Source organism: Numida meleagris, unplaced genomic scaffold, assembly GCF_002078875.1.
Source record: "Numida meleagris isolate 19003 breed g44 Domestic line unplaced genomic scaffold, NumMel1.0 unplaced_Scaffold193, whole genome shotgun sequence".
NCBI lineage: Eukaryota > Metazoa > Chordata > Aves > Galliformes > Numididae > Numida > Numida meleagris.
The window spans coordinates 121,661-136,046 of record NW_018363728.1 but is presented as its reverse complement, the minus strand read 5'-3'; the positions used below and the strand labels follow the sequence as shown (position 1 = coordinate 136,046).

Genomic DNA, 14,386 nt, shown 5'->3' with positions numbered 1-14,386 from the left:
ATCAAAACCCCTCCACAGCTGAAATGATTTACAAGTGCATGTGAAAGGCACACAAGTCTGCCAAGGTATCTCAGAAACAAAACAACATTCTTAAAACCTCTGTGTAATTCACACATAGGTGTATACACACACAAAAATATATTAAATGTGTTTACAAACCGTGCTCTTGTTCTACACTGAAGACAGGAATGACATGCATTTAGTTCTATATTTTTGGAAGTGGGAAATAAAGAAATTATTAAGAGCCTTTCTTCCCATCAGATATAATACTTCGCAATAGTCAGTAAAATAATATAGTTTAGTAGAACAGACAATCAGAAATTGTGATGAAAAGGTCATTAAAAACTATGATTTTGATTGAATTTGTGCAATCTCAAATAACCACTTCTAGGAAAACATTTTGGTGCTTAATAAAACTTGGACCTGAGCTTCCTTCCCACAAGTCACCTGTCTAATCAAGTATTAGTTCACCAGAGGCTAACACACAAACAAAACCAAAAATGATATGTGTGAATTTACTGATGTTTCCCTTGCACTCATCTTATGCGAACTATTATGAACCTATATTATCAACTTTTTAAAAACTGATAATTCTCATACATTTCCTTGTGGCTTGTGTATGTATGAATTATGAGAATGGGAGAAAATCTCCCCACTGTGAAAACAATATAAAGATGCACATATGTGTATAGATATATTTTTACTTACACATTTTTATATGTGAGCTGTATCTGGGAAACAAAATTTCCATCCTTCATTTCATTCCTTCATTTCATACAGCAAGTTCTCTCTCCTTAGCAAAATAAAATTGTATTATTGGTGTAAGGTTCCGCATTTCCCAGGTCTGAGCTACCAGGTCTGAGCCCCATGTACCTATTCTCTTTGTCAGACAAGACGGGTATACGGAAAACATACTAGAAATCCAGCAACCCTTCTAAAGCTAATCAAGACATGCATATACACAGACCTCTTTTCCTGCTGAATTTGCTTAAGATACAAAACAGAATTCAGAACAACAGAAAAACTAAAAAAACAACAGCTCTCTCCGTTAACTACTAAACCATCAGAGATTATAATGTATATACCTATAGCACCCCCTGGCCTCCAGAAGTAAGGGATTTTTTTTGTAAAACTTGAGAATACATTTCTTACAGTGGATTCTTTTTAAGCAAAATGAAATCATGGTGAATTTCCATTATGACTCTCTTGTCTCTCTAGAGGAACTCTGCAAAGCAGTTTCTCTGGAGATTGCAGTCCATAATATGCCTCTGCACAAAGTGTAAGTGAGAGACTTTCTTCCCCCAATCCAGAGACAACAATCCTACCATACATAGATGAGTATTTTTACACATTCCTACTTCCACTTGATGTTGCAATAACTATGAGAAACACAAATTAATTATCTGTAGATCTCCCTAATGCACAATATTTAGTGTTCAGGATGATAGAAGGAATAGTAGAAAGGAAAACCTAAATGTTTTGCCAAGTAAATTTTATTTCCGATTCAAACAGTGAGACTACAGAAAGCACTGCTATTTTTCCATTAGTGAAAGATGTTGCTAAGGGGACCCAGGTAAGTGAACAAGCAAGAGAAAAGAGGAAAAAAAAAGAGGGGGGTTAGGGGGGAGGGAAGGGAAAGATAGTCTGAAATAAAATTGCTATGTGCATTAAGGGTGCTTTCGTCTTAAGAGGAGTTTAGCACTGAAGCTGTTTTTCAAACAACTAGAAATATTTTTTTTAAGTAGACAGTCTTTTAAAGATAAAATATTGTTAAAACATTCAAAGAAGAGTCTGTGAATAGAATAACTGTGCCCAGCTATAGACATCAATATTTCATACTACTACACTATCAACATGAAGGTTTCAAGAAATCTAGCAACATTAGTCAATTAAGGCATTTCCCAATAATCTAGTGGTACCTGAGTTGGAAACAGCACTACCATGGGAAAGGCTTCCAGGTGTCCCAGCAGAAGTTACCAACAGGGTCGGAATTAGAATGAGCAGTCAGTGGGTTAGGAGTGGTAAAGAACAAGCATAATCTGTGCATGTGAAACAGACTCAGGAAAATTTATTTCTGAGTCCTATACAGCAGTCAGGTAACTGATCTTCTTCCCATACACTGCTCACTTGCATGAATCAGTACTATGATTTGTGTTTCTGAGTAGATTTATTTTTGAAGATCATCTCTTCCTTGAAAACGACCTAGAAAACTGCATCTTTTCCAATAGTTAATTATCCCCTCCTTAAATATTTGCACCTTTTTCCAAAGTTTCTGAACTGACTGCATTTTCACCTACTTTCTCTCCTTCCCAAATAAAACATTTTTTTTTCCACTCAGTACAATAGAGTAAGTATTATAATATCTCTAAACTCTATAGTGAGGCCACTTCTCTGTTTTTGTACTCCCATTATTTCTAATTTTTCATCTGTGGTAGGTTTATTTAGAAATATAAGAAAGTAAAAAACATACAAAGACAGCTAGCATAACGTTTTCCAGATTTTATAATCACCCCAGTTCTTCATACCAATAAGTTTTCAACCACCTTTGAAAGAAACAAGCTGTTACAGAGTGAACTAAGTCATTTGAGTATATTATGAAACCCTCCTTCTCTGCCCATACAAAAAATAATTTGAAAAGGCTCACGTGTTCATGGATCCAAATGTCCTCACTGTTTGCAATACTGTTCAAAGCAAAAGCAAAATAAACATTCAGATCTGAAAGGAAAGAAATACGGGGAACAGAGCAGGTGGAAGAACCAAGGAGTGTCTCTACAGAATGAACATATTCACTACAGAGCGAAGTCTAAGTATTTTTCAAAGTTTGTTTGGACTGAGAAAAAGAAGCAATTCTCCAAAAAGACAAACAAACAAATGAAACAAAGCAAAACAAAATGAAATTAATCAAAGTTTCATGATCCATCCAAGGCTGCAAACAAATGTCACATGCTCTTCAACATCTGAGCAGTCTGAAAATGTCACTACCCTGGCAATGCTTCTCCTCCCTGATCAAGGCAATGTGTGCAAGCCTTCCTGCTGCTCAACTTTGTTGCAGAGGTGATGGAGCTGGTAGCTGCGTGCTCTAGGGAGAACTTCACTTGGTTTCTGCTATCAGTAGATCCTGTCAGGGGGAGGGGTCAGGACCTTTCATGAATGAAACAGGGAGCAGCACACATACATGGAGCTCCCACATGGGACAGACAGTGAAGCCTTGGTCAGCAGCATCATCAGCTGAGAAGCTGCAGAAAGAATGCAGGGACAGAGAAGAGGCTAAAGCACTGAGGAAAGAAGAGAGAGTAAAACATGAAACAAATGGTGACAGTGAGAAGAAAATTAGAAAGGAAAAACTGATGATGAACAGCCAGCGTAGCACATCAAAGCACTCTAAACACTGAGAGTTTCCCCCTGAACCAGGTAGCATAACTGCAACCTTATAATGGAGAGGAAACATATGGAAACACACAACCAATGATGCTTCAGCCTGAGCACTACAGCTTGCTACAACAGAACTAAATATGCCTTCCAGCCTATGCCAAGCCAGAGCATATACTACCTGGGCATCTCGACCGTACTGCTTGCAGTAGTTCAGCTGAGCTAAATTCCTCCTTCACTGTCCCCTGCCTTCAGGGGAAAGAACACTACAAAGGTAATGTTTCTGTAAGCAGCCTTACTTCAGGTTCTCTTTACTAGCAATTGCCATGTTCTGCAGAACAAAAGGACTTGCCAGCAGGCTTCAGTGGAATGGAGGAGGCCCATGCAGGTTAATTAGTCTGTGCATCAAGTTGCCTTGTAAACTGACCCACAGGTCAAACACAGAACAAAGCATTACACATGCACAAGGGAGGTTTCTTCACCTCACAGACTGAAACATCTGGATCAACTAAGAGAACAAATATGTTGGTTCAAATACATATCACCAACGGAACTGAAAAATTTTCCTGTTCTCATTCCCAAGCAAAAATGAGGAAAACTGCTGAAACAAAACGACCATCTTCTTTCATAACTTTTTGTTTTAATTAATGTCTCTCAGAACCAGCCACTATCTTCTGCAGTTAGTGAGCAGTTGGGAAAGATGACTTATTTTGCCATTTCAATTTAACAGCCATGCTAAGATGAAGAAAACAGCTCTGTTTTGAGGAAGGGAGGGCAGAAGAAGAGATGAGGAAGTAAGAGGAAAGAGAGGAAGAACAAAAGGAGAAAGAGAAGGAAAATAAGCTGTCATCAAGAAGAAAATAATGTCATTGCTCTCATTTACGAAATGGTGCTAAGGTTCTCAGCTTAAAGTTCATGAAGGTCAATGATTTTGCAAGAATCTATAAACTCTAACAATGCAGAACAGTGAATGCATTTGGTATTAGCTCTTCATTTCAGTCATAGCATTTTTTCACATCCCCAGTGACAGGTTTTTTTTGGACAGCAGCATCACCACTTTCGTGAAAGGAAAGGGAACAGCTCACAAAAACAATTAATCATTGTATCCAGAGGTTTGTTCAACTCCATTGTTATAACCCAGAAGTTATACTAGAAATAAAACAAGAAAGAAAAGCATCAGTCTTAGTAACTGCATTCCTAATATTCTTTTCATGCTCATATTCCTTCAAAATTACAGACATTTTCTAAATATGATAGCCTGCTTAATAAGACATGGAAAACAAATGCAACGTCAAGAATAATAACTTTGATAAGTAATTATTTAGAGCTAAAAACTGTTAGGAGAGGTGGAAAAGACTGAAAAAGGAGGGCTTGAGAAGAGAGAAGCCCAAAAAGGAAATTGTGTAAGAGAGATGTGGGTTGTGTAGACAAGGTAAGAAAATAATTTAAAAAGAAGAATGAACAATAGGAAAGTGAAAAGCAAAATGAAAGTGGTCAAAAAAAGTAACAGAGACTAGTGCCTAAATCCTGAAAAGCTCTTATGTTCTGAACTTCAAGTATGTTATTAAATATATAAAGAATAGTACCAATAAAGTTAACAATATACTTAGCAAGAGAGATCAATTTAAAAAAATTCAAGGAAAGACAAGTAACAAATCAAAGAGCAATAATATCTCAAGGAAGAAGAAAAAGGGTCAGCAAAAGACAAGAGTGACACTAAATAGAATACGAGCCGTTCTTGCGACAAGGCGCTTTCTTGAAAGGAATATGTGCTATCAATATTAATGAATCTTTGGATAAACTACAGATTATATACAATAATTTCTCAAATGAAAAATTGCTGGATCCAACATAAGGATACCATTTGACAAAAGAAGCAGAGATAATTGCACAGCAGAAAAGTTTACAATCATAAAAATACAACTGATAGCAATTTGACTGCAATGATGTGTAAATATTCAAGTCCAAACTAGTTATATACATATACACACTCTTTCTTCTTAGAAGTAATAGTTTCACAGATATGAAAACAACAAGGACTAAAATCATTTTAGAGCAAGCATTTGCCTAGAAAATATGAATGGCATATGAAAACTTCTAAAGCATACTTCACTATCTGATGGGAAGCTACAATTCAACAAAATACTATGCCTCAATATACACACACTAACTATACATAAGCTAACAGAAGAGCTATTAATTCAAAATATTTGATTGATGAGAGTGACAGCATTACTTTGACTACACATTTCTCAAATATGCAGAATCAAATGCAGTAACTTGGACACCACAGAGATCTGAAAGATACTGTCAGTTCAGATATTTTCAGAAAAGAAGAGCACATGAGCTAGCAACATATCAGCAATTAATAAAGCCACTAGGACATACTGAGAAGGAATATTTTGGAACGTAACATATTAAAAAGTAGATAGCACTGGAAATGCATGATATAGTACAACTTACAAAGGTACATTCAGAATGAATAGCAAGAAACTAAATGTCGCTGTTGAAACAATCTACCCAGCAGAGGAAGATACTCAGCTGTAAACCTTTGGACTGTCAATGAATACTTCATGGTGCAGCTAAACAGGTAATCAGCAAGATAAGGAGATATTAATTTGACAGTGCCAAGTACATCGAATTTTTGCTACCAAGAAGCTAATTTTTAATGACTCAATTTCTCATAAAGCTCTTCAATTAAACATCTAGGTAGGAGCAAGCAAAGCCAACATATCTGTGAAAATACCACTTGATTTAAAAAATAACAACTGCCTAGACATAAAGGAGTAGTTGTAAAGGAACTAACAAATGGACAAATAAAAAAGCAAAGTGTTCTTATGTTGTAAACAGAATATACTGAGTGAGGAGAAGGAATCATGGCAAAGCAACACAGTTAATCACCAACACAGGGAATTTAATAGAAGGAGTTCTTCAAAAAAACTGAAGTTGTTGTCTTAATGAAGACAATAGAAGATAAAAGTTCTGGAGACTAAATGCATAAATACAATAAGACAAGCCAAAAAAAGTTTGAGAAACAGCTTGCAAGGCTTTTTATTTTTTTAAAGTACATCAAGATCAGGAAGACTGCCAGAGTGTCTAGAGGTCTGAGACATAAAGGTGTAAAAGGAGCACTGAGAGAAAATCAGGCTATGGCAGAAAAACTAAATGAAGTTTTTGCATTCATGCTCATAGCAAGGACCTGAAGAGAAATTCTCATAACAGAGCTTTTCTTAAGGGTAGCTGTTGTAATATCTGTCTGAACGTTAAAGTGTCAGTAAAAGATGTTATAGAAAAATCAACAAAGAGAAAAATAAGAAGTCATCAGGACCAGCTGGTGAGTTTTAAAAGAATTCAAGTGTGTAATTCTTAGTAATAAAGGACAGGAAAAAGACAAAATAGGTGGCCAAATCTTAAAAGAGTATGGGAAGTGGAGGAAGAGAGAGGTAAATTTAAGTTAGCTAAACGTAGGTGGCAAGACACTTGTACTGGGTGATTTAACGGAAACTGCTGCAAAGAACACAATTAGAGTATCCTTAAATACGAAATTTGAAGAGTCATTGTGGAAAATTCTCTAAAAGTATGCTAACTCTACAGTCAATACAAATGTGAAAAGAAACTAAATTTATTTGGATCCCCTTAAGTATATCAAGAAGCCTTGTCTCTCAGGGCTCTCACAGAAAAGGAAATGCCTCAGAAAGGCCACATGGGGCTAACTAATTGGCTAAAAGGTGGGACAGTAACAGTTAGGTCTTTTCAGTGGAGGGAGGTCATGAGGGAAGTCCTTCTGTTAATGTCTCTATTGTTTAATATTCTCATAAATGACCTGGAAAATAGGGGGGGTGAATAGTGATATAAACAGGTTTGCTGATGATACGAAGGGTAGTAAGGGTGAAGATCATCTGCATTGAGTTGAAAAAGGATTTCACAATGTTAAGTGAGCAATAAAATGGCAGCCAGAGTTCAGTAAAGATCTGAAGGTTGAAGAGTATATTGAACAAATAACGGCTAAATATTTTAGTTACTTGGCTAAAAAAAAAAAGTGGTTCTAGAACACTTCCTATAAAAACAACACTGTACAAAAACACAAGAAAGACAGTTGTCATCGCAAATAATTTCAATATGGAATTACAAAACTCTCAGTTGCTTGAAGAGTGCACCTCTAGATCAGCCTGTCCATGAGAGGAAAAATAGCCTAGCTGGGCTTTGAGATAAACATAGATAAGTACTGTGAACAAATTACACAATCTGGTTGCTATGACAGCTCAGCACTGGGTTAGCTGCCCAATTTAGGCTGGATTCAATAAGTGAAACTAAAGCAAAAACTTACCAGCACAAAGCAGATGCACTGTAACTTTTGTCTATGCAAAAGTAAGTCCTCATGCATCACCTGTTCTGAATCAAGTTTCTCCTTTCCTCTTTAGATTAAGAAAATTGAGTTGCTGTGTGTATGGGGAGCCTGAGTGTAGCTAACAGCAATTCAGTCGTGTTGCCCTATGTTGGAGGTAACTAACAATAACTCAAGCCTTCTATCATCAGAGGCATAATTAGATTTAAGGCATTTTAAAGGGGGAAAGAATGTATCCAAAATGTATGCTTTTCCCTTTGATAATGTTTCAATGACAGCAGAGGTGGATTTCAGTGTAGAAATGGAGGTGCTCATATTTAAGTCCAATGTTTTGCAAGCAGTATTTTGACTTACAAGAGCAGATCTAGATCTAAGACAAATTAGTGACAGTTAGCTAGAACAGAGAAGGTAATTATTTAATTAAAATAAACTGTGTCTATTACTATCTTTCTTCACAGCAGTAGTGAGGTTTTAAAGTAATTTCACCCAGTAGTGCATTGGTTAGCTTTGCAGAGCAGCTGGAATGTGCATAAAACACTTTTTTTTTCCTGTTGTAAATTTTCAGGTAAACTAAACTGCAACCTCTGCTCCAAGGGTGTCCAAAATGCATTCCAGCCCATCAGGGACACAGTAGGCTCTGGACCCAGGAGTGACTCTTTGGACACTTCACCTCTCTACAGTTTGTCACACCATAGGAAAACACGATCTGTGCCTAAACCATAGAGGCAGTCCCATGGAGTTATATGCCATGGAGGACAGCAAGTTCATGCTGTCCATCCACACCACTGCCAGACATTCACAGAAGCAAACACCAATGGCTGGAAACCTGGCAGGAAGTCCATGCCAGGAAATCATGGTCCTACCCCACCCTGATACCTAACTGGGAGGGCAGAAAATAGTTTGTCTGTTACTAGAAGCCCCTGGTTGTTTTATAGTTGGTTGACGGGTTGTGTAACACCAGACAGCTGATATTGGCTCACTTCATAATGTATACATTTCCCAAACATAATAATTTCACCTTCAGCATAATTAGTTGCCCAATGTTTTGTCTAGTTTTCAATCATTTAAGTTACTAAAGATCAAATTTGCTTGATGGTTTGTCTTACTTGCCTTAGTTTAATCCCCTTAGGGAAGAAGCATTAGCAACTTGTGCTTTTTCCTCCTCTTCAAGAAAAAAAAAAGAAAGAAAACATAACTGACTCACCACCTAATTCGTAAAGTTTTTTCAGTCTTATGGGCCTCTTTTGACTCAGCTGTCTTTAGCTTTCTGTGTTTTATTTTTAAAGGTATTTTTACAAGCATGTCCTTCGTGTTGCTAGGTTTCAAGAGAAAAGAAATAAAGGAAGAAAACAAATCAATATTTTTTTTAAAAGACAAACCTTTGTCGAAAATCCAAAATGAAGTATAAAGTAATACTCTTCTATTATGTGCCAACATTCCCAATGCATTTTTTCTCCTAATTCCACTTTTCTATTGCATATAAAACTGTGCCAGTGAGCAACAATGAACAGTTTCAGAGAAAGACAACCCAAGAAAATGAGGTGCTAACGAATTAAGTATGAACTCATATTATATATCATATAATTAGAAAATTTCATTTAAGTAGTGCCATTGATGTTCTCCCCTATCTGTGTATGTATGTATGTGTGCATGCATGCAAGCCTGCATGTACCCAGAGAACCAAGACACTCAGAAACATCACTGAAATGCAAAGGCACAACAGTATATACAATAGATAAAGAAAAGAAGCAAAACCACCTGAAATGAATCCCATTTAAGCTGCAGAAAAAGTGTGGGCTGACAAAACTGAGCAAGACAGACTGTGACAGAAATATTATTGCTCTTTATTCTTGTGAATTGTGCCATCAGCTCTCTAATGAGCATGCAAAATCAGGTCTTCAGGGTCACATTTGTATCCAAAAGCATTCAGGCAAGACATCAATGTCAACAGAGTAAGGAACTTCTTGACTCAGCCAGAGGTACAAGTAGAAATTGAACAATTTCTTTGGATGATGGGGGCACAGCTTGGCACTGGTTTTGGACATATTTGTATACTGGGCAGGAGTACAGTTCAAGATCTGTGGTATTTTGGAAGGAATGAGCATGTTGTTGATTTATAGCAATAGAGCAAAACACGCCCACAAATATCATTTCAGTCCATTATCTCAAACTTGGTGACACTAATAAAATGAGATCCGGCAATGAAATGCTTCTTGCTTTATCACTGCTAAACCAAATCTTAGTGATTTTATTTGTGAAGACACATTCATTTTCTCATACTTTCATCTGAAGAACACAGAAGTCAAAACTATAAGCAGTTTCATGGGAGATATTCACAAGATTTTAGAGAATAAACAAAATCTGAAGATCCTTGTTCTGTTTTGATTTGGATTTTAAATCAGAGGCTTTGAAAAAATTGCCAGAATTCAAATCCAACCAATTTTGGCCTCACAGTGTTTATGTTTAGCTGTCATAGTGGATATAAACAAGAAAGCAAACGCTTAAGACAGACCACAAGCTATCTCAACAGATCTAACCTAATAGTTCATACAGAAAAACCTGCTTTGCTATTGTGAGCAAAAACATCATGAATGAAAGCTATTTAGAACCTAACAGACACAACACTGATAGTTGTATATAGAAATCTAATTGGATTTTTAAAAAATAAAAGATATGAAAAATTATCTGCATAATTCCAGACTTACTTTTTTGTAGATTATTCTTCTCTATTTGTGATTTTAGGTTAATGCAACAGAAGACAATATTTTTATTATATGCAGAAATTAGCGTTAGTACAATTACTAAAATTTCTACTTTAACAGAGAAAAAAAACCCACAAGGTTATTTTCCAAAGCAAATATTATTTTCCCTTTAAAAAATGATCCAATTTTCATCATTTAGACTCTAGAATGTACTTAAAATATATTGATAAAAGTCCATCATTTTAACCATTAATCTGCGTTCTGCAGTAAGTAATAGTAACAATAGAAACTATTGGGAAAGAAAATAGTAACTGAGATAACCCAAATTACAGACCTAGAAAACTACAAATGAAATTACTTAGTTAAGCTTATATTCCTATACGAAAAAGGGCTTTTTTAAAATAAAAAATGTCTTCAGATTCCAAAAGTTATAATACACAAACTCTAGCCACCAAATACAACTATAAATATATATATAGTGGACCTTGGCAAATTGTTCAATACCATTTAATTATTCAATAATCTTCTGAGTCTAGTTATCAGCATAAACTGAATGTTGCCAGAATCAACTATTACAAATACCGACTCCTTGGAATGTGTTCCTGTGTATTTGGGGCCTTTTTTTTCATTGAAATTAACAACATGGTTTATTTTATTCTTGCAGAAGTCAAATGCTCATATCAATCTAAAAAGCATTGTACAAATCTCTATCATATTCACCTGCAATGTTGCCCTCCAAAAAAAAAAAGGAAGAAAAATAAGTTTAATAATTTGATGACAAAAGATGTATTCATACTTTAAACTCTGCCTTCTTCAGGAAAATTACTGCGTATAAATTCCAGTTATACTATTTAGCCAGAAATGGAAAAGCCCTTCTGAGTTACTGAGTGCAATCCTTAATAACAAGCCTTCACCACACATAGCCAGCTCACTGGGATCCTCACAAACAGGGACCTGTCTCAACCTGTTTGTTAACCTTGGAGATGAGCCCTTCTACATTTTCAGCTCCGGCTGAAACACTCCTTTGGTTTTGGGTCAGCAATGGCTTTCAAGGTAAGCATTTATGTCTCATGAAGATAAATAGTTTTTAATCAAAATCATCATCTACCTCTTTATGGCAGAAATATTTAAAATAATCTTTTCTAAACACAGGTCTAGTTACTAACTTCTGACATTTTTATTTAAAATTGATACTTACACATTAGTGTGAGAGATATTAAATGAACTCTTTATACTTTAATGGTTGGCAAGTGCATTTTACATTTACATATATGCATATATATAAAATATATTCTATTTTTCAAACTTTTTCTTTCCACTTTTCACCATTCTCATATTTATTGCCAAATCATCTCATGTTTCCTTGTGTCGCTCGTAAGGCTTGTAAAGTACAACTTCTTATACAGTATACAGGACTGGGGTTTAAATTTCTCTGTAGCCTCTGAGGGCCATGATACTTATTTCCTCATGTCCTTCCACACACCTTTGCAAGCTCCCTCAGCTTCTAGAGATCTTGCAGTAAGATTCAAATAAGGCAGCAAGACATCCATAGTCATCCATATCATAATCCTCATTGGCTCTGTCCCTTCACTTTCTATTTATGCTTTTCCTGCAGTACTGTCATTTATTTTACTCATAATTTTTTCATTCTGTTTATGTCTTTCTCCACCTGTTGATACCTAAGGACACAGGTCAAAAAAGAAACAGGATCAGAAATGACTGGAAGAAGTAAGTTTGAATAGCCATGAGGAAGAGGTAAAAAGAAATCCTGCTCGCTGTTGGTAGCCACTTGCCCATATGTAACATTCCAGATAGCTCGCAATGGAAGGTGCCAAGACACATATAGCTGTGACTTTGAATGAATGACTAGTAACTGAACCATGAAAACAAAATGACAAGGTCCAAAACATGGGAGTGTCACTTTAAAATTTACATGCAAGTTCTGATCTCTCCTAAAATTAACACTGTTGTCTAGCCCTCCAAACTGCAGGGTTTTTTTGTGTTTATTTGTTTGGTTTTTTTTTGTTTGTTCTGTTTTTTTTTGTTTTTTTTTTCCAAGAATCAAGAAATCACTGTGGTTGGGAGGGACGTCTGTAGTCCCCTTAAGCTGGTGCAACTTCCACTTAGAGCAGGGTCCCTTGCAGCACGTTGTTCAAGCCCAAGTCCCGTAGTGTCCTGATACGTGCAAGGGTAGAGGCACCACAACCTCCCTGAGTTACCTGTGCCAGTGTTTGACTACATTCACAGTTTTCTCGCATGCCCTCATATATTTTCTGGTGCTACCTTCAAGAAACAAAGACAGCTGGGCATAACTGAAAGCGGTAAATGTGAAATAAAAGAAAGAAGATGTGATAACAGAGATTCTCTAATTTAATTATTTGTAATTAACAAAAAATAATTTCTTTGGTCACCATAGCAATCATCAGATCTCTTAAACGGAGGACTCACACTCACAAGCCTTAGCGCTAACTCTGGGAATCACTGTGAAATTAAGTGCGTATTGGTGTTGTACAAAGTCTTGAAATAAAGGCAAATACATGAAACTGAATTAGAATTTGCTTTATCATCTAATAAAGAAATAAATATTTTTAAAAGCAGTACAACCACTCTCCTCTCCTGCCTATATAATGCTTTATCAACAACCCAACAATTTTAAACTTTTAAACAAAAATGTCGTAAAGTTGGCCCCTAAATTCCATGCAGCTTACATTATGAAAGCAGCAGTTTCTAATTTTTTCAGTTTCTCAGTCAAGTGTTTACATACGGATGCTGCTGCAATTCTGACACTGCAGGGCAAGGAGTGTTTAAATAGCTGCAATTCAACCAGCACAAAATTTGGAACATGTGATTTTCTTTCAGCCCCTGTGACGAGGGGAGGAGCTACACTGAAAAGCTAACATACCCCACCCCTCCTTCTTGTACCTCAGTGTAAACAGTAAGTAAAATTTCTGTATACCCTATAGATTTATGGGAGGAAATCAAAAAAGAACTGAGAAAGGTTTCAAACAGCTACATATGTTATATGCATACATGCATATATGCAGATGTAGAAAATAAAAAATTTGTGATAATGGCCTTTGAACCTACAAGTGGCACAATATAGGGTTCAAGTCAGAGGCCAGGAAGGGAGATCAGGAGATCTCAGCTTAATCCACAAGGTCTTTTCCACAAACACTTGTTCTCAAGTTTAATAACAAAATAAAAAAGGTAAATTAGACAAAAACTCTGCTCGTCAGTAATTATCGGGCAAGTTTTACCTATAAAGTTCAGACACTATTAAAAAACAGAAAGACAACACTAACTCTATACCAGGAACAGCCTCTGCAATAAAAAGAATATGACAAATCTCAATGAACACAGGATTTAAGTATTATACAGGATAACTACAGCTCGGCGTACACTGAGACCGAAATACAGCATTTCACTTCATTCATAAGCTCCCGGAAAACGATACACTGCCCTGTGTACATGACTGCTCATTAAGTGAATTAAATCCTTTCACCATTAAGTATTATCCGACTGGCTAGAACCTGACCATTTGATTTCAGAGCACTCTTTTACTGTTTTCCTTCAACCAAACCAATCAGTTTTGGCTGGGGGTGTCATATCTTTCTTTCAGAACTGCAGCACAGGATTGTTGACACTATCTATAGCACGTGTTAAATAAAATACTATTACACTTGAAATATTCCCTATTAAACTCAAAATGAACTTCAGGCAATGCTTGGAATGCATTTCTTTTGTTTTCAGTTGCTTTTTTAGGCTTCTCAGCTACATTGCAGGATACAGGAAAAAAGGAACATAGTAAGAAAAAGTAACGTTAGAAAAAGAAAAAAGTCAAAACAAAAAAAAAACAACTTCTAAGCATTTCTATAGTCACCACTATGTGTTCCCAGAAAGCTTTGGGTAAAAGCAGCACTTAAAAGTGGGTGTGAGGGACAGAAACTAGCAAAAGCTAGGAGTTTTTTGT

The 14,386-nt window shown here is 36.1% G+C and overlaps 1 protein-coding gene across 1 annotated transcript in view; it reads right to left on the bottom strand.

Moving 5' to 3' along the window:
* ESR1 (estrogen receptor 1) overlaps nt 1–14,386 on the bottom strand; it is a 188,566-nt gene that overhangs the window by 153,621 nt on the left and 20,559 nt on the right.